The sequence below is a fragment of the Orbicella franksi genome, chromosome 11 (assembly GCF_964199315.1).
Source record: "Orbicella franksi chromosome 11, jaOrbFran1.1, whole genome shotgun sequence".
Taxonomy (NCBI): domain Eukaryota; kingdom Metazoa; phylum Cnidaria; class Anthozoa; order Scleractinia; family Merulinidae; genus Orbicella; species Orbicella franksi.
The window spans coordinates 13446574-13472386 of NC_138155.1; the positions used below are offsets into that span (position 1 = coordinate 13446574).

Here is a 25813-nt window from a genome sequence, read left to right on the forward strand (position 1 = left end):
GAAGGTGATCAGAAATGCAAATATCCGGACATTTGATGGAAAGAGAGAGAGCCGAAATTTAAACATTGTTTTCTTTACAAAGTCACCCAGAAAACTAATTCCGTGAAATAAACGCAAAGAATTACAAGAATTACAAGAAAATTAAAGAAAAAATAAATATACCGAGAAAAGTTTGTAAGCCCGGGCTTATTGGCTTAAAGGGAGCTACGCCCCTGACTATCCTGATTGTATTAGAGTACAGTGCAAAAAAGGCGCTTGTTTCTGTTAGAACTAGGTGAAATTGGTAAAAGCGTGGGTTCTCGCATGGCGTGGTTTGTTGAAAGCGTGGACGCTCAAGAGGTACTGATCAGGTTTATAGGCTCGTACTCCGGACAAAATGCTAAACCTGGAAGCTAAAAGTTACGGACTGTGTTGCAGTTAACATTAGACGACGGTTTTCAATGTTTGGATAAACTAGTACCTTTGGTTTTGATTAAACGACACATATTTGAAAGCCACTTAAACATCACGTTAAAACAGGTATAAACATGTACAAATTTAAATTTACAGAGTAATATCAGTTTGAGATAGTCAATTAGATACTTGAGAGATATCAGCAAAGACATGTGCGCAATCGTCCAAACATATAGGTAGATACAGTCGAACCTCCCGTAAGCGACCACCCAAAATGTCAAGCCTAGGTGGTCGTTTACGGGAGGTGGTCGCTTACGAGAGCTTAGACCATACTGGGTCAAAATTTTGCCTCATTAGTATATGGTAACCGCAGAAACTTACCCCATGTGCTAAGTGCTTTATTCATTGGAAAAGTTAATTTCGAGAAAAAAATCCGATTCTTCCCATCAAGACATTTCCTTCCCCTGTACTATCCAGGAACACGACAATGTTACAACACCTTGTTATCCAGTTTCCGCTCTATTATCGATCTGTTAAGTGGTCGTCTACGGAAGGTTAAAAACAAAAGAAAATTTTGGCTTTTAGCTCTAAAGGTGGTCGCGGTCGCTTACGAGAGCTGGTCGCCTACAAGAGGTTCCAAATATACTGATTTGACTCGGAAACTTTTGGTATTTTGGAAAATGGTCGCTGAGTAGGAGTGGTCGCTTGCGAGAGGTGGTCGCAACCGGAGGTTCGACTGTAGTTATATAAATGCACTGTAAATAGCCATTCCTGCCACTTGATAGCTTGGGACGACTTTTGCGTCATTTAATATCAGGTTGGCGTTGACCGATTAATTTTGTTTTGTTGTTGGATGGGCAAAAAACATATACCTGCCTCCCTCATTGGGCCAACGTTTCAGTATCTGGGGTCCTTCAGGAAAAAATAAGATTAACCTGTTCAGACATTACTTGAATTAAGAAGGAGAAAACGCTACAAAATGCAGGGCTAATATATGAAAATGAAACGGGCGTAGCCATATATATGTACTATTTGTACAAGTCTTTCACTAGCAGATTAAACTCCATTGACAAGTAGGCCCGGGAAACTGTCTAGCTAGTGACAATGGTAGTGTATGTAGTGTCGTCAAAGTGCAATAAGGCACAAAGTGTGTAGTTCGAAAGCACATTTCAAATGAGGCCCAGGTACTCCTGAAAGATGTTTATTCCACTAAAAAATGATATCAAGATAATACCGTCTCAATTGTTCTCAATATTAATTAACTGAAGTGCAAAGCAAAGGCAATCAATAATATTCAACGCTGGCGAGGTTTAGAGACTGAGATAATCTCAAGTAAACCGAATATTCTTTCAATCCAAAGAGGGAACTGAAGAACCAATTCTGTGCTATTAACCATACCATTGAAACAACAAGATACAACAACCATATGGAGAATAATGCCGTGTGCCGCGATAACCAGCACTGTCTTTAATTACAGACTCAAATACAAACAAATATAACACTCCCCAGGGGTTGGATACCCCAGCTCGCGCAACAAAAAATAATTAAGGCTAGCAAAAACATAAAACTGAGAAAAAAAGAAAATGCGAAAATCCAAGTAATACAAGGCAAGCCGAGCGCGTATCCACCGCAGCGGACACTCGGAGGCCAGAAAAAACCTCACCAAGATTGGCGCAGGAAATCTGGGTAGGAACCAAAGTAGGCTACGGTTGCCGGGCCCTCCTACCGGACCCCTAATAACGAACTAAATGTTCATAGACCAGTAATCGCAATAAGTTCTTCTAACGAAAACTTAGACTTCGGATTCTTCCAGGTAACATGCCTGTCTTTCATTGAGGAATCAAGAGACCTGAACCCCGGATCGTTAGCCCCGCTGATCCTAATTCTATATGTGTACCATACAAACTTGCATCAGAAACAAAGGGCGAAATGTAGGACTTAAAATGAGCATAAACTGTGGAATAACTTATCCCAAGAGACTCATGAAATCGCTCCTTAGAATGCCTAGAATTAACGATTCTGCGAACAATAGGATAGCTAGAACCACTGGAATCAGGCAGCAAAGACGATATTCTCTCAGTTGTCCCAGCCGGACAGGTAGGTTTCCGAGACCTAACTATTACCGAAACGTGCTCATCCTTGTACTGGTCGTTTTTACGCTTAATCAGATAAACCTTCATGAAATCTTCAAAAATGAAAAAATCCCGCACTCTAATGCTCAAAACTTCACCAATACGAAAAACACCTGCATAACCTGCTAGAAGAATAAACAAAAAGCAAATATCTGCTTTAAGCTTAAGGTCATATCAGCAATAGAGTCATGCGTCAAAAGCTGCTTGGGCCGGACGGGTCTTGCTAACTTCCTTCGAGCACCTTCGACAACATCATTCACTAAAGGGTGGATGGTAGGTGACTCCAACCCTGCTAGACGGTGACCCCATCGGATACTGTACGAAGTAGATTCTACCACGGAGGCAGAATGGCCCTCAAGTGCTGCACGTTCCACGAGCTCGGTCAACTTCAAAGACGGATCCTAGAGATTCGCCGTCAAGCCCCCGTCCTGCAAGATATCTTAAAGAAACAAAAATAAGGTTAGCGAGCAAACAACACTGCGCAAAAACAAAAAGGTAAATATAGCCCAGACAGGAGCACCTATCAACAAACTGCTACAACAGATGCACCCTCTCAAATGTATCCGCCTAAGGTAGGCAACATGACGCTTCGTTGAGACCGGCATCGCACATTAAGTGCTAACCCGTGGTATACAACTATTGCCACGCTCAAAACTCGCATGACTGTAACAACGCACACAAGCCACGCCGCTCAGTAACCGTTGCAAACGCGTGCCACAATCGGGCCGACTGATTAACTGCAGGCAAATGCTCAACAAAACAAGCAAACTGTAAGGCCTAGAAAAGGTAAATACGAAAACAAACAGACAAACAAAAACTGACAGGTCGGCAACGCTGACCTGAAATCTATGCGTAAGGCCAGCATGCTGAATTTTGGGCAACCAAAGAAAACCGAGGGTTGCCGCGATAAAAAAAAAAACCCTTTTGCAAGGACCAGGCATAATCATATCAGATCTTCTGGGCAAGCGTACGATATCCACAACAAATGAAGCAAATCTGGAAGGGCGAGGCTTCAACAACGGCCAGAAAAAAGCCGACGGCCATTTAGGAACGATGAGCGTGCCGACCGCTCGGCATGCACGCGCGTGTCTAATAACATCCACAATAATAGACACTGGTGGACAGAGCCAATTGTTTTCACCATGCCAACCCTGGGACAAAAAATCGACTGCACAACAGCCCGGCGACAGAAATCTGAATTAAATCTTCTCAACTGAGCGTCATAATGAGAGGTACTGAATCGATCAACAGAAAGCGGACCCCACCTGGAATCCAACTGGGCAAAAATCTCACAATTTAAAGACCAGACATCTTGGTCCACAAAATGACTTAAAAGATCAGCTCTAACATTAGCATCGCGAGGAATCCACTGCGCATCAATCTGAATTTCGTTCGCTAGGCACAGCTGAAAAATATCAAACGCTAAACACTGAAGATGCTGTTTTGGGCTACCAACTGAAACAATCCTAGAGGTATTTTCGTTATCCGTAAGCCTAACTTTCTTGTACCTGAGAGATGCAACATGCGCCTTGATAACATAGAAAATGGCTTAAGCTCTCTGAAAGTAGAACTCTGCCGACACTCAAAACGGCCAAACATACCACTGAGAGGCTGATCATTCAATTTGATCCGATATCCTGCAAAGGCGTAATCGCTAGCATCGCAAAAACTTACTGCACCTAGAGTAAGCCTAAACTGAATTCCATATCCGTTAAAGGCCTCGATATTAGTAGACCAGAAACGCAATTCTTCCGATAAAGGCGAAGAATGAGAAAAGGAACAATCCCAGAACGAACGGGCTTGAACAGTTGCACGCATCTGCCTCGTGAATAACCTAGCAATCGGGCCGACTGCCAAATACAGCGAATTGATGAAGCCGGCCACCCGAGCAAGTTCCCTAAAAGTAACGCTCCCAGAAGAAATCATGGAATCGAGGTTGATCTTAAGCTTGGCAATTTTCTTAGGCGTGACACGGAACTGCATTTAATAATGTCAATTACAAAACCCAGCCATTGACCGACTTACATTGGCTCTAACATAGATTTCTCCCTGTTCAGCTTAACTTGAACAGTTTCAAACCCTTGTGATGCAATAAATTAGCAGCAGACGCAGAAACCCTCTCGGGGTGTCTAAATAGCACTTTTCCGGAAATCTGACAAATGGTAATCTATAGCCTTCAGAAATCAGGCCTAAAACAAACTGTGGGGCACAGATGGTGGATTCCCAATAACTGAAACACTGCTTCAGGCGCCCTTTTACACCGAAGGAGCCTTCAACAAACTCTACCCCGCTTCCTAAATAATCATCAATCAAAGAGTACTCATCGGTTTCCACAACATCCACATCAACGTCAAAAGCTGACCGTTCAGATTCGGCTAGTCATCCCCGGCTGGGCGGACGGTCCGACGAGGAGGCGTTGACAAAGCTCTTGGGACAATTACGAATTAAATGACCAAATTCCCAACACTGAAATAAAGAAAAATAAAGGAACTCGAATAGAGAAACAAAATGAAACAGCGCTGGTAACACGCCGAGAGAATGAACCCATACCAAACACTCGCTTAAATACACCTACCATGGAAAACCCAAGGGACCACATGACTACCTGCTCATGTACGGATTCCAAACGCACAGAATACAAATATATGCTTAACTGCGTATCGCACATATTATGCTATTCTGTACTATTAACTGTACCATTGAAACAACAAGATACAACAACCATATGGAGAATAATGCAGTGTGCCGCGGTAACCAGCACTGCGAGAAGTAAACAAAGCAGAAAAGTAAGTAAGCAGAAGCATAGGAAACACCAGCGAATAAAAATAAAAAGACTGAAAGAGTGAATGAATACTTAACTTATAGCAAGGACCTATCCTGCTAGCCGGGTTCCTCGGATGAAGCCCACTCGTTGAAGCAGATCTTGCAGACGAAGAGGGAGCTGAATTAGTGGACGACCTCGCGCGCCCCTTGCTGAAATCCTACGTCGACTTGCTGCTTGTTTAGAGCGACGCTCAGCACGCCTCTCCGAACGAGATATGCGCTATTGTTTTATTTCTGGTGCGTTTAGATATCTCTGTGAGAGAGGATGATGCAACATGTTCATGCTGACGTCTTTCAAAATGAAGCAAAAACATAGGGACCATCGAAATTCGTCAAATTCACAAGCAAATAAATATTTCACCAAGGAGATACCGCAAGGTTCCTTACTGTTGTTTCATTTTCTACATTTGGTACATTACAAAGATATTTTAAGTAAAATCACAATGTTTTTTTTTTCTTTTGTGCAGTGAATGTCAGTTCTTGTAAAATTGCTCGTCAAAGTTTCGTTTGATTTAAGTATCCCTAAAACACGAAAACTTAAAAGATCTCATCAAACGGATTGTGGTTTTAGTATAAGTACATGAACGTCTTACAACACACAGGAAATGAGCGAAATCTATTTTTCAAGCCAGATCGACCGGACTGCTCTTACAAAGACTGTCTCTTAATTCGCCATCAAAGCTTTCTTGCCCGCTCCCGAGGCTATAATACAGCTTGTGAAGTGTAAATGTGCAAAGGAACGATGCTCGACGAATCGCTGTCAGTGCCGCAAAGCAGGGCTGCTATGCACGGACCTCTGCAGCTGTTCCGATGGTGATGACTAATGTGAGAATCAACAAGGCGAATGTGACGATGATGACAGCGATATTGAGAATGAAGAGGATGATGATGACACGTTAGATTAGATATGGTAAGCGTCCTTAGACAAATACATGGCCAACGAAAGGTGAAAAATATGGCCATTTTCATTTTAACTACTGCTGTTGATCAGTTGTTGCCGTTATTTTTTGTCTTTTTTAATTATGGAGGTTGCTATCAGTGTAAATTTTTCATGAAATAAATGGATGTTTGGGGCCTCGTTTCCGTGATAAAAATTTGACCACGTGACAAATGAGAATATCATCAGTGCAACCGTATCAGCGAGGGATTAATTTTGAGAAAGTTTGAGAAGCTGTTGTGAACATTTAAAAAAGGTTACATGCGTTTTTCTGGTCCAGCCTCACTTTCATGTTAGGTCACGTGACCACCTCATAACCAGCAGTTGTCACTAAAATATCAAATTGCGTATTTCTGCCAATTTTGAGTAAGTTTGACAAGCTTTTGCTAGCATTAAATTTGATATTCTATTCCAGCCCCGTTTTCATGCTACAAAATCACGTGACCACATCATAGTTAGCACTTGTCACTGAATTAACAACTTACGAATATCTGCCAAGTTTTGTGGTTAACCGACGGTGATTGACGAGGTTACAGAGAATTTAATGTACCAGCCTCGCTTTTATAATGGCTCATATACGTCCCATTTTCAACCCTCCTTAAAACCCGTCCTAGCAAGGTGCAGGGCTGCCACCAAAACTTTTCATGTTTACTAGACCCTAGTGAACATGCACTCTTAGACTGGTGGCTTGCTTTCAGCACAAAATTCCACATGGGATTTAATTTCACGACATTTGCTCCCAGACTATTGAAAGACTAAAAATATTCGCTGCGAAATGTTACATACAATTCTGTTGGTTAATCCATACATCTTTACACGGCTCTTTACACGGCTCTTTACACGGCTCTTTACACGGCTCTTTACATGTTCTTTTCGAGGGCGTGTTCGGAGCTAAGTGTGGAGTACGTTTGATTCCAACTTAGGAGCTTCTGAGGATTCTCTTTTCAGTTTACATTGCCTCTTCAGGTCTGGCTCTTTTGTTTTCATCGCTGTAAATTAATACTATGTAGTGCATCTACACAGATTCAAGACCGGAATGTCTCGATGTACAAAACTTGGTAATAGTAAAGTCAGCCTAACGAGTTAAGTGTGTAAAAACTACCCGGAATAATAAACACAAATGATTTCTTGAGAGAAATTTGGCAACGTGCCTTGCTTTGCGTTTGGTGCCTCGGCAGAGCTTGATACATTTTCTTTTCCATTTAAGAAATAGCAAACATGTTCTCCGTGTTTTTATCGAGTTATAGAAACACGAGCGGAAGTTCGAGAGAACGAGAAATGCTGTGAGAATACGAGCCGCAGGCTAGTGTTTCCGCAGCTTTTTCGAGTTCTCCCAAACTTTCACGAGTATTTTTATAACTCGATAGAAACACGGAGAACCTGATTTCTTTTTTTTTTTTTTTTTTAGAAAAAACCGCGACGAAAAAAAGGAAGACAACTTGTTTAATTTGCTTATCAAAATGTAAATTCTCTTTGCTAGCGCCATCATCACTTAAACAGCTCGTGCTAGTTCTGTGTTTCTATCGAGTCTTAGTAGAATTCTACTGGTATACTAATGCAAATGCTGTAATCTTGTTGGCTGAGCTACTCGTATACTAGCAGTCATTATAGTTTACCACTAAATTTTCTCCGATTGTGATTGGTTTAAATTAATCACGTGACGCGATAGTGTTTGTCCGCGGAGAGACACCATCAGCACTTAGTGCCCGTCCGCGGAAAATATCCGGATGGATAGTACTTGTCCGTGAAAAATTTTCTGTAAACAAGCAGGCTTGTAGAAAATAAACAATTGAAATTGTATTAGCGGGTTTTTGTCTGTTTTCTTTTTCAAATTTTACATTTGCCTGTCACGACATCACGAGCCAGAGCTAACCGGAAGCTCAAAAATTCGCCAGGTCCGGTTGCTATGGGGTGATGTCATTTATCTGTTAGGTTGCTGTCATCGCAAGACTTTCGCGGTTCTATTGTGGTTAGCGATAACTGCTTTCAGTGAGAGTAATTGTGTACAAAAGTAACCTGGTTATTTTCAGATATGATCTGGCCACATAATTGATATTTTATAATAAATTTTCATAACGCGGGAATATTGCGCGGTCATATATATATAAAAAGGCTTCGACTACGAATGAACCCGTCATCGGTCGTTGAAAACGGACACAAAACGAGATGTGCCTCTGATTTAGAAGATATGGTGTCTCTCTGACGCATTTGTGTGAAATTGAGCCAGTTTCCAATCGAATCTGCCTTGAGGAGTTAAAGAAGGCGCGTGAGTTTTCTTTTCAGCGGGAAGGGAAACAAAGGAGCTGCCCTGACTATACATTTGGATTGGTTTTCGCTTAAACCATAAAACAGTTGTTGGAAACCAAACGAAACCGCCAGCCACGATTGATTTACGGCATGAATTCATTCACCCAAAAACGACGGAGAGAACCAGAAAGTGTTTTCAGGTTGCGCTGCCCGTGACCAACCTCCCAGAACATCGAATCAAGACAACAGCTTCAAAACTCAACAAGTCAAACGCACCAAGTTAAGTCTTCCGATTAATATTTTATTTGTATCATAACTTACACCCATTGTCGTGCTTTTAGATTGAATGGGGACTAGATAGCTACTAAAATGTTGAATCACTATTTTCATTCGTGGGTTAGACCCTAAACTGAAGTCCATGGTACACCAGTTTTCTGAAAGACGAATCCAGATATATAGTAAAATCACCATGTAGCCACGTATTATAAATCCGCTCTGGTTTTCCCACGCAAACGTCCCCGCAGTATTTCTACGTTACCGAGTGCTACAGGATATTTTACAAAAACCACATAATTTTTCAGTAATGCGTGACACTACAGGAAACAAAAACAACAACAAATTCGTCATTTTTCCCTCGCTCGTTCATATCATACGAACATGTCACATATCCTTTTTCTGGTTCATCCAAGCTGAAGTCCATGCAATACAGTTGCTGAGAGCTTCATGATATGTAACAAAATCGTCATAGTTATTTTTCCGTCGTGCGTGACATTATAGGAAAATGTTACATATCCTTTTCTGGTTCACCCAGGCTAAAGTCCATGCAATACAGTTGCTGAGTGCTTCGGGATATGTAACAAAATCGTGATATTGATTTTTCCGTCGTACGTGACATTGTAGGAATCTGTTACTTATCCTTTTCTGGTTCACCCAGGCTGAAGTCCATGCAATACAGTTGCTGAGCGCTTCGGGATATGTAACAAAATCGTGATATTGATTTTTCCGTCGTACGTGACATTGTAGGAATCTGTTACTTATCCTTTTCTGGTTCACCCAGGCTGAAGTCCATGCAATACAGTTGCTGAGTGCTTCGGGATATGTAACAAAATCGTGATATTGATTTTTCCGTCGTGCATGACATTATAGGAACATCTTACATATCCTTTTCTGGTTCACCCAGGCTGAAGTCCATGCAATACAGTTGCTCAGCGCTTCGGGATACGTAACAAAATCGTCATGGTTATTTTTCCGTCGTGCGTGACATTATAGGAACATCTTACATATCCTTTTCTGGTTCACCCAGGCTGAAGTCCATGCAATACAGTTGCTGAGCGCTTCGGGATATGTAACAAAATCGTCATAGTGATTTTTCCGTCGTGTGTGACATTATAGGAACATGTTACATATCCTTTTCTGGTTCACCCAGACTGAAGTCCATGCAATACAGTTGCTGAGCGCTTCGGGATATGTAACAAAATCGTCATAGTGATTTTTCCGTTGTGCGTGACATTATAGGAACATGTTACATATCCTTTCTGGTTCATCCAGGCTGAAGTCCATACAATACAGTTGCTGAGTGCTTCGGGATATGTAACAAAATCGTCATGGTTATTTTCCGTCGTGCGTGACATTATAGGAACATGTTACATATCCTTTCTGGTTCATCCAGGCTGAAGTCCATGCAATACAGTTGCTGAGTGCTTCGGGATATGTAACAAAATCGTCATGGTTATTTTCCGTCGTGCGTGACATTATAGGAACATGTTACATATCCTTTCTGGTTCATCCAGGCTGAAGTCCATGCAATACCGTTGCTGAGTGCTTGGGGATATGTAACAAAATCGTCATGGTTATTTTCCGTCGTGCGTGACATTATAGGAACATGTTACATATCCTTTCTGGTTCATCCAGGCTGAAGTCCATGCAATACCGTTGCTGAGTGCTTGGGGATATGTAACAAAATCGTCATGGTTATTTTCCGTCGTGCGTGACATTATAGGAACATGTTACATATCCTTTCTGGTTCATCCAGGCTGAAGTCCATGCAATACAGTTGCTGAGCACTTCGGGATATGTAACAAAATCGCCATAGTTATTTTTCCGTTGTGCGTGAAATTATAGGAACATGTTACATATCCTTTCTGGTTCATCCAGGCTGAAGTCCATGCAATACCGTTGCTGAGTGCTTCGGGATATGTAACAAAATCGTCATAGTTATTTTTTCCGTCGTGCGTGACATTATAGGAACATGTTACATATCCTTTCTGGTTCACCCAGGGTGAAGTCCATGTAATACAGTTGCTGAGTGCTTCATGATATGTAACAAAATCGTGAGAGTGATTTTTCCGTCGTGCTGTTTCCAGAATCGCTCGGCATTTTTCGTAAAGAATTACATAATGTACTCGAGATTTCTATCGCGCTTGAGAGCTTTGTCATAATTTTTGAGATAATTTCCTGACTGCCCATAATATTAACTGATTTTAAAAGTGTCGGTGCACATGATCTTCGAATTCGAATACTAGAAAATTCAGATTAATTTTTGGAATCGCTAAGCAACAAACATGTATACAGAGAATACCCTAAGCAGGTTTCAATTAGGCTTTCCGCGGAAAATCTGAGAACATTTCTGACTCTCGGACATTTCTGGGCTGCTGGGAATAGTCACTTCGCTTACTGAATAACAGTGATAACTGAGATTAGCGAAAACGTTTCATCTATACGTGCTCCGTAGCTTTACAAGAGTAAGAAATGTATCAAAAAGTCTAAGTTTTAAACTGGCGTTTGCGCCCCAGCCTAGAAAACACATTGTTTCAACGTTATTTTTTTCTTTTAATCCAAATTCTTTACGTCAGTCGCGCGATTTCCCGAATCGCCGACTAGTAAAATGTTTTGTATCTTTCTGACACGATGGAATTGTCTTACAGTAAATATAATTTCACACTTTAGGATTATGACACATTCGTGCAAAACTTGACGCGTTTTGTGGAACATAAACGATCACTGACAGGGATATGATTACACTGGAATGTTGTAAGCCACTGGATATCCCGTGGAGATGTAGAACTAAAAGTTCTACATCTCCCCGGGATCCCAGGTCTGTTTTTTAGTTGCCAAGAACGTCTGGCTCGTTATGTAACATCTCAAAAAGTTGAAAATAACTCAATATGATTTTTGAATTGGCGCGCGGAAGAAAATTTAGTGGCGAGCAATAAAGACAATAGAGTGTTTATGTCTCGGAACTATCGGTCTGATAGTTGCCCCTTGGAAATTTGATGTTCTTAAAACAAATATTTGCCCGAGAAGCGAAGCTTCGAGGGCAAATATGCTAGTTTTAAGAACATCAAATTTCCAAGGGGCAACTATCAGCCGATAGTTCCTCGGCAGAAACACTTTATTGTTTAATTAGAATGTAGCAGCTGTCGGTCGTCCACGAAATGCGACGTTTTTATCGTTTTTCCGAAGTTTTGGAAGAAAGTTTAGATGTAAATGAATAATCATATTCCTGGGAAGAAAAAAAGGACATAAACGGGTTCTTGACTTTAAAAACTTGAAATTATTGAAAAACCAATGCGCGCGCGTAAACAACTGCAAATTTACCAAGGACAATTCAATACGTGTGATTCTGTTAAAGCGTAGAGTTCAATAATGCGTCGAAAAATATTTGGAAACCATTATTTGCGTTAATTTAAGTTAGAATTCTACTAAAACAATTAGACTATTCGCTCTCGATTTCTATGAGGCGATAGCTGATTCGGCCTTCGGCCTCATCAACTTTCACCTCATCATAGAAATCTCGAACTCATAATCTAATTGTTAAATAGAAACACGATTTTTAAGCAATCAGCGCGCGTATTTTCTTTGGACTGTTTTCTAATTCAACTTAGGAGTTACAGTGGCATGTTTGCAATACTCGCTTTCCTTTTCATGTTGACCTGAATTTAATTCTGTCTTTCCCGGATCTTATTTTAAAAAGGTTTATGCACAACTCTACATGTCCTGAGCACAATAATGATTACATGTGGAAAAAACTCACCAAGAACGCTTCCATCTCAATTGATCTCAATTGAGGGGAATGAGATTAAACCTACAGCAGAACGCAATTTATGACCCACAAGTCTGTCATGTACCACCAACGGCAATTTGCAAGCAATACACTTGTGGGACAGAATGAGACAAATTCAGGTTGTTAAAAACTTGATTATGCGAGAGATTTTTCACGAAATTTTACCGATTAAATAAAAAAGTTCGATGTTTTTAGGAAAGTCTTCGGACCTGTTTCTGGGCTCATCTACTAGGCCAGGAGTTTGTCATTTTCTCGCATTTTCTTGCATAACAGCTTGAAATAACCTTGTTTGTTTTGGCTTGTGGCTCTTGAGTGGCCGTATAGCATCACAACTTGAATCTTTGATTCTCTAAACCCCTGGTATATCACAGGATTATACTGCTGTTTAGATGGGGTATCGCTCCTTCCTTATGCCAGCTCGTCGAACTCATGAAAAAAAAAAAAGAACAATCCAAAAACACGTAACGATGTTCTTCGCATTCACAACGACAATGGGCTAACATTACGATGTCCATGTAAACCAAAACCATTTTTTTTTTTTTTTTGCAGAAATGGCGCAGTGTCTTTCAGATTAGGGATTTTTTCCTTGTTAAGATATCATGATGAAGAATTTCATTCCTGGACATACCAAAAACTTAATGGTAGAGTTTTTAGTCAAATTAGGCGTAATTAGTTAATAGAGACTGAAAAATTGTCATTTCTATCCAGATAACAACTTCATCTACGCTAAAGCCAATTAAGCTTACCAAACTGGTAACAACCAAACACGTGCAGCGACAATATCTATAACAATGGGTTTTACAATGATACCTCCCTACCACTTGAAGACTTGAAATTTCGGACACAATAGCTATTATCACTTTCTCCGAGAAACCGCTTCAGTTGCACATGTTTTGTTAAAATAACCTGCTCGGACTGTCAGTTTTAAAACTTTATCCGTCTCGTCATACTTCCGCCGTACGCATGTCCTTAAACTGCAAGAATAATTTCTTATGAGACCGTAAAAAAAAATTATTCGAAATGTTTCCTGAATTTTACAGTGCTGACGATGCATATGTTTAAACTACACCTTACCTCACCTTATCAGTTACGACACCCTTGTTCTTTGTCGCCCACTCATAAGCCTGGAAATTTGTACTCAAAGGTTCAATTAAGACTTGTCCTCAAATACTTATGCAGTAGCTAGACGCTGTCAACGAGGATTAATTGCAAACATCACTAGTTTGAGATCTTACTTACCTCATTATTGCGAAATAATTATATAAACCTTGTAGAAAACCCCGACGCAGTGGAAATCCACGATACGATGCAAAAATAGGCAGTTAGGAAATTGCAAATAATTTCAAAACAAAACCAGACCGCCGCAAAGCCAAACGCTTGATTTAAGGCTAATCGAGCCAAAAAGAAAAATCTTCCTAAGGCTTAATGTAAAACGAAGTATACTTACATTGTGCTGCTTGCGAGAACGTACCACTAGCCCACTGAATGTTTATGACAAATTAATGTGATATTCCACACCGGTCACGCGGGCTATCGCTATCCAGGCAAGTGAAACAAAATTGTTCAAGTACTGAACAGCAGCACAGAATAACCACTTGTTTAGATGAATTAATCAACATGACACGAGCGTGGGACAAAGAAACATTCTAAGTCCCCGACAGGAATCGAACCCATGACCTCCCGAACACCGAGCGGGCGCTCTATCCACTGAGCCACGAGAACTCATGGAGAGCAACGTCATTTAACTCAGTTCATATATGACAGGTGTCCTGCATACTGCTAGGATCAACGCTATCGAAGTCATCGTGAGTAGTGATAAGTTAATAAAGATGGTGAGTTTTAAGCTCACTTATAGCCACTTGTTTACTTTGTCTTTGCGAGTTTCGGAGAAGCTTCGACTGAAAATCTTTGTTATCCAGAACCCAGTCGGAAGGACACTTCTTTACAAGCAGGTTACAGTGAAACTGGAGTGTCACTTAGGCAGCCTTGTTTCAGTGACAACTACTCCCCTGTCTCCTTGGTGTTCGTTCAGCGTAGAACGCGGACTTACGCTTACAGACTGCAGACTGCAGTTCGGCTAGAAAATGCAGACTGAAAGTAAAATACAGACTGTAGACTACGGACCAGACGTAAAAAGCAGATTGCAAACTGCAGACCTGCAGAGAGACCAGAAAGATCTTAAGACACGTTATGTGGAATGTTAGTACAAAATTGCACAATTCTTTCTAAACAAGGGAGTGATAAATATGATGATGAACAAGCAATAACTGAACGCAAGTAGAGGCCATAGGTGCTGAAAAAGAAATGTAGAAGGTTTGTGGACTGAATTCCCCATTCCTTCAGAAACGGAAAATTTTCATCGACTAAAGGGCAATTAATATGTCATCACCATGCCAACGGTGCATCACAAACGTACGCGTGTCGCGCCATTTGCCTCGGTTGTCATCACTTAAAAGCGCTTTTCGGGTCATCTAACGACAGGTCTTTTTGGATCGAGTCCTTGAAGTTTCGAGTGGTAAATGGTGTTGTGTTCATGGAGCGTTTTGCTTATTTCTTTCTTTCTCCTAATCGCTTCTCACAGTCAATCACAGCCTAAACTTCGTAGACCCAGACACAGGTGAGCACACCCAGCGCATTAAAAATACATGGTAGGGAGTCAAACGAAGTATTCCTCGTACAGGAACATCCAAAGATCTCTTCGAAAGCTATCTACAGGAATGGTTGTGGCGTCAGCACTATGGAGATGATCCTTTTGGAAACATTATCAAGCATATCGCCGACTTATATGAAGTGCGCAAAGATGCGTAAATTGTTCCTCGTACCACTGTATCCACTGTTCGTGATCTGATAGCCACTTCATGGAGAAAAGAAACAAAATACACAGCTTCATCGCATGGGTCTGAATTTGAAGAAGGAAATCTAGGGGGGAAAAAACGCGGAGAGACTCGACAGGTAAGCAAGAATTTTATTTCACTTTGTTTACATTTACAAAATTAGTATAATAGTCGCTGACCCACGCAACAGATTATAGCTAACCACAAGCAGCCGGTTTTGCTTAGGCCTAAAACGGTATTTTTAAGCCTTTTTAAACTAGCGTACAGGTCTAAATCGCTATTATTTTAAGCAGTTTTAAGCCTGTACTCAGTTTAAAAATACGGTAAATGCGCCCAAAATTATGATATTTCGTTTCGGTTTTCCATAATTTAGACCTAAAACTCGAAGTCTCCAAGAAATGGTCCCGTTTTTGCGTATTTTAGATAGAAAATTCGAAAAAAAAAAAAAAAAAAAAAACCACACACACACACTCTAAAAAGTATGCGACACAGAAAAATAAAAATGGTAAAATTTAGAGTTATTCAAATCAGGTAAGTCTCAAAGGAGCGCTTTCGTCTTTGCTGTTGTTTAGTTAAACAAAAGAACTATATGCATAATAAATGTTGGGGTTATACGGAAATCTTGCCTCTCCATTTCTTGACTAAAGGCTGGTTTCCATATGATCGCAGACGATCGCAGACGATCGCAAAGAGAGTTGTTTCCATATAATCGCAGACGATCGCAAGCGGTCGCAAGGCCGACTGTTGCATACATTTCGGGCAGCGGAAGTGTCAAAATTACACGCGTGTTGTGCTGTCGGGAAAATCGCAGCAAACAATATGGCGGATGTCGAGGAGGAAACTTTGCTGCAAGCAAATTTATTTCTTCTTTTAGTCAACTTATTTTGAAATTCCCTCGGCACTGCATCTCGCCCCGATCCAGAAGGTAGCGTTTTCAATCGCTTCAGATAACGACCATACGCAGTTCTTATGTTGCGGTATTTGACCTCCGCCTCAGCCGCCGATAAATTAAATTTCTCCCCGATTTTTTCCCAGCAGTTAGCCTTTTAGTTTTTGTCTTTGAAATCTTTACTGTTACGGTGGTAAACGCACTGATATCGCGCAAATTCCTCCATAAATTTCTCGTTACTAACGTTACCTTGTTCAACGCCAGCCATGTTTACAACAAATAAGCAGTTGCTTTGTTGCAACAGAGTTCTATCTCCTGCGATCGTCTGCGATCACGATCGCAGATGCGTGTTTCCATATGATCGCAGACGATCGCAGAACTTTTTGCGATCTGCGATCCGCGATCGTCTGCGATCATATGGAAACCAGTCTTAAAGGCTTGAGTAATTTAGTAAATAGATAAGGTGCGGAACTGAGGCCAAACGGAAGAACAAAAAACTGGAAAAATCTGGTGCGTCAAGAGGAAAATGTCCACGCAATTGATAGATACTGTTGCACATGTAGTAATATGCACGTGTAATCAGATGCATCAGCACATTCTATCACATCGGCACGCACTCTGTATGCATAATGAGTATGTATAATGTAGTTTCTTGAATAATAAATCATTCGATCATTTACACAGCAACGTGTAACATGGTGGCAGCGGGTTTAGCCGTTTTGAAGCGTTTTAAAGCATCATGGCTTCGCCTACCTCTCCATTCCCGTCTCTGAAAACGACGGGCGACGATAAACATGACATGGAAGTGTACATCGAAGATTTAGTGGATTATTGTGTTATGCAGAACTGGTACGACCCAGCGAAGGAAAGTGACGAACAGAAATGGACTAAACCGGACAAAGCGATGGCCTGCCTTCGAGCATCTCTGTCTCCAGCAGCGAGATCGATATACAAGTACAGTTTGGGGCTGACCGAAGAGAATCAGAAGAAACCTCACCTAGTTGTGGCTGCGTTGAAAGAATTTTATGGCGCTAGTATCGGGGTTTCTGGCGAACGACAGAAATTTCTCGGCCTCATTCAAGACGAAAGCGAGTCTATCGCTTCGTGGGAAACAAGAGTCCGCAACCAGGGCGCACAATGCGAGTACGAGAATTTTGCTGACGAGCTCATGAGAGATCAGTTCATCGCTGGTTTAGCGTCCGAAACGCTTCACGTCAAACTGATCAGCAAAGGCCACAGGCATCGGGACGTCTCACAAACAAAGGTTACCTTGAAAGAAGTGGTCGAAACTGCGAAATGCTTTGAAGCCACTACCTACGCCAACCAATTGATGAAGACCGCTAGAGGCAATCAAGAACAGGTGAACTTCACAAGCAAGCCGAAAACTGGAAAAGAAGTTGTGCACCGGCAATCGACACCTTGTTATTGGTGCAATGGCAGCCATCAACAACCTCGCCAACAGCACTGCCCTGCGTACGGCAAGAGATGTAATAAATGCGGAATCATCGGCCATTTCTCTCGCGCTTGCAAAAGCAGACCAAGTCATCAGAAACCACGTCAACAGTCGAATTTCGTCGAAAGCGAAGCGAGCGAGGAGGCTTTTGCGATCGATGGCGAGAAGACAGCGTGGTCTGACAAGAGGCCTGGAAGAAAATTCTTCGCCCATCTTCACTTGATACACGGTGGCAAAACGAAAGTGGTGCGAGCTCAGATTGATACCGCATCCACGTGCAATACTATGCCTGAAAGTTTGTTGCGAAAGCTGTTTCCCAGCGCTGAGATTTCAAAGACAAAGACCACAATCAGCACGTATGGAGATCAGACTTTGCGGCCAAAGGGTCAGGCAACTCTGTGTTGCGAAAGGAAAGGGAAACTACACCTCTTAGAGTTCCTAGAGTAGACGTCCCACAAGGAAAACCACCACTTCTCAGTGGTCGAGATGCACAGGCTCTGCACTATTTAACGATCTATGCAGACGAAACTCATGCAGTTGACAGCTCGGTTACCTTCATGGGACACAATCTTACTGACAAGGGCGTGGAGCCTGATCCGTCTAAGGTGACAGCCATAAAGGAAATGCCAAGGCCAACAGACAAAGCCGCTGTTCAACGTTTTCTGGGCATGTGTCAGTATCTCAGCAGATTTTGTCGGAACCTCTCTGAAACCATCCTACCCCTCAGGGATTTAACCAAACAAGACGCAGTGTTCGCATGGTCCAACACGCATGAAAACTCGTTCAACTCAGCAAAGCAACTCATTGCCTCAGCAACTGTTCTTCGATACTATGACCCGTCTTCTCCTGTAACCCTCCAAGTTGACGCGTCAGAGAATGCCATTGGAGGAGTACTTTTGCAGGACAGCCAACCAGTGTGCTTTACCTCGCACACTCTTAGCGCCACGGAAAGGAACTATGCCCAGATCGAAAAAGAATGCCTCGCGATAGTCACCTGCATGAACAAGTGGCATCAATATCTTTACGGAAAGAGCAACATCACAGTTCACACGGATCATCAACCTTTGGAGGTGATCTTCAAGAAGCCTCTTAATCTGGCCCCACGCAGGTTACAAAGGATGATGCTAAAGCTCCAACGTATCAGTTCACAGTCAGCTATAAGAAAGACACTTTGTCGCGCGCGGCCGTCAACGATCCAACTTTAATAGACATTCTGCAAGCCGAAGTGTTTCGCCTTGAGCTAGCTGAAATGAACCTTAAACCGAGTGAGGTTACAGCTGACACATTACAACGCATCAGAACTGAAACCAGCAAGGACCCCCCCCCCCCCCCCATGGCAGCTCTGTACGAAACAGTAATGAATGGTTGGCCTGCCGAGAGGAAAGAAGTTCCTGAGCCACTCAGGTTGTATTGGAGCTACAGGGACGAAATCTCGGCATACGACAGTGTCCTTTACAAATCACACCAAGTTATCGTGCCTACTTCGTTGAGACCCGAGATGCTTAAAAAGATCCACAAGGCACATCAGGGCCCTGATAGCAGTATACAACGGGCCCGTGAAGCTCTCTTCTGGCCTGGGATGCGAGCTGCCATTCGAGAAGCGTGCTTGGCCTGTGGAATTTGTGCTCAGTATCAGGCTGAACGGCCAGTCGAACCCATGCTCTCGCATGATGTACCCTCACGGCCCTGGTCCAAGATAAGCGTGGACCTGTTCCAACTCGATGGAAAGCATTATCTTGTGATGGTAGACCATTACAGTGATTATTTTGAGCTGGACTCTCTGAGGAGTACAACAGCTAACGCCGTTATAAAAGTTATGAAACGAAATTTTGCCCGTCATGGCATCCCGGACGAGTGCATCAGCGACAATGGGCCGCAATTTGATAGCTACGAGTACTCGCGATTCGCCGGGGATTACGGTTTCAACCTTGTCAAGTCATCTCCATACTACAGCCGCGGTAATGGGAAATCGGAATCCGCTGTAAAAATCGCCAAGAATATCCTGAAGAAGTCACGTCATGAAGACCCATATCTTGCCCTCTTGGCCTATAGGAACACTCCTCAGCAAGGACATGCTTACTCACCAGCGCCGAGACTTATGTCCCGAAGGCTACGTGACCTTATTCCCATGGCTACAAGTCAACTTCGACCGCAAACAGCCTCGCCGAGATTGGTGGTGCAGGATATTGTGGGAAGAAGACAGCGATCAAAGATGCAGTATGACAAGAAGGCATCAACGCTACAGAGGGAGTTCTCACCAGGGGAGAAAGTATTTGTGAAGCCTAACTCCAAGAATAAACACAAACCATGGATTTACGGCGAAGTAGTCGGAAACCCAGCTCCAAGGGCTTGCCTGGTAAGCACCCCGCTGGGGCCTATTCGTCGAAACCACAGTCAGATCAGGAAAGCCCACACGAAGCCTGCTCACCACTATCAAGCGGAGCCGGCCGACTTGGAAACAGCATCTTTACCTGGGGCAGACGACGTGCCAACGGAAAAAAAACCAACAATCAACCCAACCGATCGCAGAACAAAACCAACAGGCGGACCAACCAAGGCCGAGGGCGCTGGATCTCGAACCTACCCAACCGAGTGTCACGCAATGGAGATCGACAAGACGTGGAAATATGCCTTCTAGGTTTAAAGACTATGTTATGAACATTGTGCACTCTCTCAGACCAGTCAAATGAACATTAACATTGACCGAATGTTTCATGATCACCGTTATTTTACTTTGTATATATTTGTCTTTCCTGTTTCTTTTGTTTTGTTTTGTTTCTTTCAAAAGGGGAAGGGTGTTGCACATGTAGTAATATGCACGTGTAATCAGATGCATCAGCACATTCTATCACATCGGCACGCACTATAAATAAATCATAAATAAATCATAAATAATAAATAATAATAATAATAAATAATATAATATGATTTATAATAATAAATCATTCGATCATTTACACAGCAACGTGTAACAATACTTCCTGTGCTCCGGGAATACTTCCACGTGATGGTAGCCAGACTTTAAGTCAAAAGTAAACATAAAATCTCCGGCATTCAAATTCTCTTTCGCAATAGACAAATCCTCACACCTGAATCGGCATTTATAAAGGAACTGATTGAAGTGGCGAAGGTTTGATTTTTGAATGGATACGGACAAAGGATTGATGATAACAGGAGCCTCAAACACTTTAGTGACGCAACCGTTGATAATGAGATCATTGATAGCACTTTCGACGAAAGCTGGCTACTCCAAAGCCGAACTATTATTTTTAGCTGTGAAGGGCGGAGGAATTTGAAGAAGCGGTAATTTATAGCCATATTCAATAACATCCAGGATAAATTGAGGCGCGTGAATGTCGTTCCAGAATGTGAGGGCTCCACGTGGCCGTCCTTTAACGGACAAATAGTCCTCGCCGGATTTAGCCTCGAAAGAATTTCCATTGACACGAAGAAAAACTAATTTGTTGCTATCCTCATGAACAAGGTCTTGTTCCAAATCGACGTCCGAAGTGGGTCATATGGGATTCTGACGGGTATTAGAAGGAACATTAAACCGCAAATTAGGACAGAAAGCCTTCCAATGCCCGGGTTTGCCACAAGCAAAGCACAAACCAGATGCTGATCTCTGAGAGAAAGCTGCGGGTTTACACGCGAAAACAAATTGGATAGCTGTGAGGCGGAAAGCTGCGCAGGTGTTGAAGTCGATGTGACATTATTTCTTTGCCGGATCGAGCGAGATGTGAAACGCTTCGTGGACCTAGCTGCTCTGGATTCGGCCATGTATATCTTTTTCTTGTCTTCTTTGTCGTTTGCGAGATGATGGTGTTTATATTCAAGGACCGTCTTCCACCCGTACTGTGATTTATCAGCTAGTAGGATTAATTTTTGACGCTCTTGAAGCAGGTCCATACCTTTATCTAAGGCTTGTTTGGTCTTCAGTTCTCGACGTCATTCCTTTCGAGGGCAATCTGGGCGTCTTCGACGGCATCTTTAATAACTTCGTTCGCTTTGTACTGCTCCTCATTGCTCTTTTTTTTCGAAGTGAGGAACGGAATCTCGCTTCAGCCTCTTAAACTGTGACATCTGTTGGGAAGCGATAGACTCGTTAGATCGTTTGAGGTCAGAAATCGAAGTATTTACGAGATCTTTGATCTGAACGATAAGATCTTTGTTGTTTTTAACGATGACTTTCCTGACGCCTGCTTCATCCATAACTAGCCAAGGAAAGTGATGAAGAGAAGAAATAAACCTTATGGGAAAGTGCTAGTGGCAAGGCTGACCGTAGAATGTCACAAGTTTCTCAACCGTCTCTTTTTACAAACGTACTACCCATGAGCCTTCGCGTACTACTCTCCCACCCAGTTCTCTGTTCCGTGTTGGCAAAATATTAATTTATGTCAATACCGATAATAACAAATTTCATGACAGAATGCCGCATCTTCCATTACCAATTAGTTCCTTTTTAAAAATACTCCTGCCTTGATTCAATAAAAATATGTAGCTTGAATATTTCTTCACCAACTGCGTTAAGGCTTGCAAAATCTCGGAAGTTATCCGCAAAAGAACACAACCTGAAAGTTTATGCAAATTATGTGCAAAACTAATTTGATGCCTTCTCATTTGATTGTTGTTCCTTGGCCCGATGTTGGGTTTCTATGCCTCGCGAAGGAATTTATTATTCGCTCCCCGAAGAGAATTTTGGCTATCTCGAAGGAGATTTTTCGCTTTCCAAAGGAGATATGGCACTTGAAAGGGGTTTTAGAATGCAATACGGCAAAGATGTTGAACTGCACAAAGCACTCGATAGCTTCGATAGTGGCGCACAATTTCTGCTAACAGTAATCGCCATAATGTACCAATCAAATGGAAGCTTCACCATCCCCCCCTCCCCCCCCCCCCGCCCCCACCCTCGGGCAAGCCCCCAGGCATTTGAATTTTTGGAATTTTTTTTTTGAATCCCTCCCTTGTCGCGCCAAAAAGCTGTTCAAAAGCCCCGTCATAGGTCTATTTCAGGTGATCCCTGAATGCCCCCACAATTACCAGATTACTGTTTTAACTTTTCAGTAGCTTCTATTATGCTTCTAAAGTTGTGAATGTTTAATATATATATAACACCTGAAGAGAACCAAGGCCTCACATGCCACGAGGCGCGAGGAGACAAGATAACAGGTAATAACCAAAGAGAACCAATAACAAAGTTGACAAATTTTGATGTCGCATTGTTATCAATAAACCTCTAATATAAAAGTAACGTTTTGTCGATGTGGATGAACTGCATGTAAGTATAACACTAGATCAATGTTCTACTCGTAGAGAAACACGTAGAGAATATTTCAATCAGTAAAATATGTATACTTAATACCTCTGTTTCGATTGAAGCCAATTTTGTTAAAATATTTTAAATTGGATACATCAGTAAAAGAGAAACAATTACAAAGTTGCCGAATTTTGATGCCAAATTAATAAACCTTTAATTATGTTGTGGGAAATCACCAGAGAGGTCCACACTCTCACAAATCACAAACTTTAAGCAGCTTTATTGTAGACAGAAAAAACTCACAGCCCCCTCAATAAGACAGATAAGAGGAAGCAAAGAAAAGCCGACACTCTTATCTTTCTTGCGTTCCATATACAAACCAACACTCATTGGCTAAGAAGCTCTTTTGCGACAGGTCCACTCAAACCACGAACATGCATCATATTTGTTTCTAGACTATGAGTAGTCCCTCTTTCGCTTAGTCCGTCGTCCGTGACGCCAAAGAAAACTGCGAGAAGAAAATAGCCACACGAAATCCTGGGTGCGAGAGGGACTACTCGTAATCTACATTCTTTCGCGCACACTTGCACGCGATAGTAACGTGACATGACAAAGTTGTCACTTGCACGCCATATTATCTGATCGTTTCCGACAATGTAAACTTTTATTAGTATAATTGAAATAATCATATTAGCACTCTGTCGATGTAGATAATAACTATCAATTTATATGCTACTACTGCAGTGTCAGTGTATCGATGCGAACTTTCAAATTTACGTAGTTTTTAAAATGAACTCAAACTATTTAACGAATTTTGTTTCTGTTGGATCATTTTTGTTTCTTCCTTGCTCTTGTTTCTTTTGCCTGCTGCACTGCCTTAGCACGGGTTTCCTTCTTTTTATGAAGATGGCCAACCCAAATCTTCACTTCATTTAAGGAAAGGAAACATCTTTTTTAATAGCCAATGTGATAACGCTGCGTTCCCCTTCAATCCCCTTTTTTGTAGGCCTCACCAATAAAATACGCCAATCCACCACGAATCCGCAATCTTTTCCTTTGAATTCATCAAAGGTTGTCTCCGCCATGATTTATCAACCCACGTGGAATCAGTGGGACACGTAACCAGTGGTGGATCTAGGGAAGGGGCCCGGGAGGCCCGGGACCCCCGTTATTTTGGGTAAAAAAAGAAGGAATCACAGAAGGAAGAAAGGCCGGCGGGGCAATCAAACCCCCCCCCCCCCCCCCCCTTAGCTCAAAGTCTGGATTCGCCACTGGTAACATGAAATCGAGCGCTAAAGGTATCCAGGACGTTACAAACCGATTTAAAAACCCGAACATCTTTTTATCATCTCATGAACTTAAGGATCACTACAATGTTCTAGTTATTCACGGACTAAAATCTCCCTTAAAGTCTCTGATATAGAAATGTGCAAAGACAGCCGGTCACATGGTGACTCCATAGTACCACCACCACTCAAAGCTTCCTTCAAAGTTTCTTAAAAGCCAAAATCGTACCAAGATTGTTCATGAAAGGCTTCTTAATATAAAGAAAAAATGCCCTTTTCGAAGTCAGGAAGAATGGTTGGCTGATTGCGAATTTGAAAGCCACCAAACAATTGACTGGAAGTCGGTTTACCTACTCCCGTTCAAATGTATGAAAATTAGTAAACTAATAACTTTTCAATTTAAACTTTTACAGAAGACTTGTTACGAATTCCTTTCTCAAGAAAGTGGGAATAAAGCAAAGCGACCTGTGCACCTTCTGCAAAACTGAGGTGGAAAGCTTGATTCATTTATTGTGGTCCTGCAGTGTAACCTCGCTTTTTTGCCAGAATTTAAACAGTGGATAAAGACATGCAAACCATGAAAATGATATGGAACCGGTAATTCTAGTCCAGCAATAGTATTAGGCTTTAAGCCATTTCAAAACTAGTTTTTTTCTGCTTACTTGCTAGATATTACATTTGGATCCGCAAAACTCAAGAGAAGATTCTTAGATTACATAATTTCTTAACGTTTCAACATTCGTTTGGTACCTGTTAATTTGTCTCCTATACCTCTTGTCAACTTAATCATAACACCTAAACATTATTCACAAGGCAGTGTGGCTGCTCTATTGTTATAAGTAAATATTATATAGGTAGAAGGGTACTCAAATTTACGCTTTAAATGCAATTGTAGCAGACTGTAATATTACGTCATGTTGTTAATGAATTGTATTGTACTGTAATGTAAAGTCATGTCATGAAATACAATGTAGTGCATTGTATTGTAACGTAATGTAACGTGATGTAAGTAGTGTAAGTATTGTTTCGTATAAAATAGAGTTAGTATTGCATCTTATAAGTAGTAGAATAAGGATCGCGCCGTATTGTAATTAGAGTAAATATTGTACCGTAATTTAAGTAGAGAGTATTGTGTCCTATTGTAAGGAAACTTGCAATTAAAAAAAATAATAATAAATAATAATAAAATCGAGGGTAGCGATCAAATTCCCTATCCCATATTAGTGGTGATCAAATGCCCCGCCCCCGAGAAGACGAATATAAACAAATTCCCAGGAAAAGGCGCCAAATGCCCGAAGTATGCCGGGGGGGGGGGGGGGGATAAATCTTTGCAAACAAGTTCTCCATAAATATGTAAACAGCTGTGCTTGATACTTGAACCAAATGGTTTAAACTCATTACCCAGGCAGTGAGGCCTGGGTTGAGATTCCAGCTCTATTTCCCACGTTCAGTCACAAATCGCCGTCTGGTCTCTAAAGCGCATTCGTCATCTGTGCATC

At 41.8% G+C, this 25813-nt stretch overlaps 1 pseudogene; it reads left to right on the forward strand.

Moving 5' to 3' along the window:
• The first annotated feature begins 17032 nt into the window (after positions 1-17032).
• LOC145460285 (uncharacterized) lies at positions 17033-18981 on the forward strand (annotated as a pseudogene).
• Positions 18982-25813: the final 6832 nt, after the last annotated feature.